This window comes from Myotis davidii, unplaced genomic scaffold (genome assembly GCF_000327345.1).
Source record: "Myotis davidii unplaced genomic scaffold, ASM32734v1 scaffold43, whole genome shotgun sequence".
NCBI classification, from domain to species: Eukaryota; Metazoa; Chordata; class Mammalia; order Chiroptera; family Vespertilionidae; genus Myotis; species Myotis davidii.
The window spans coordinates 483,500-484,329 of record NW_006294590.1 but is presented as its reverse complement, the minus strand read 5'-3'; positions in this window follow the sequence as shown (position 1 = coordinate 484,329).

Genomic DNA, 830 nt, shown 5'->3' with positions numbered 1-830 from the left:
GCCCCTCCACCCCGCGGAGTCAGTGCCCAGGAGTTTTAAGGGGTTTTTAAAATGTAAATCTAAAACCAATGGGTTTATAGTTCCTCTTTTTCAAACAAATGTACATAACTTTTTAAAAAATATATTTTTATTGATTTCAGAGAGGAAGGGAAATATAGATAGATAGATAAAGAAAAAACATCACCGATGAGAGAATCCTGGACCGGCTGCCTCCTGCATGCCCCCCACTGGGGATCGAGCCCCAACCCGAGTCTGTGCCCTGACCGGGGATCGAACCCTGACCTCCTGGTTCATAGATCGACACTCAGCCCCTGAGCCCCGCCGGCCTGGCAATGTACATAGCTCTTTAAAAAGTATGTTTTTATTGATTTCAGAGAGAGGAAGAGAGAGCTGCACGTAGGAGAGAGAAACATGGACCGGCTGCCTCCTGCACGCCCCCTGCTGGGGACCGAGCCTGCAGCCCCAGCCTGTGCCCTGTCCCGGCATCAAATCAGCCACCGCCTGGTGCGTGGGATGAAGTTCAACTCACTGAGCAACACCGGCCGGGCCACATAACTTTTATAATTAAAAAATAAATTGTTCTTTTTCATTAGCAATAGTTTCTTCTGTTTACGTCTTTAAGTGGGAACTGACCTTTGGATAAAACGTGAGATTAGAGTAGAAAATAGTATCAAACAGCAGAGTTTATCCAAAGAGACAGGCGCCCTGAGCACGGAGGGGAGGCCCCGTGGCACCGGGGACCAGTGTCCCGCTCTGGGCCCCGCGGCCCCTCCGTCCCCGCCCAGCGGCCGCGGGGCAGGCCCGGAGGAGGGTGGCCCTTGCCCAGGTCC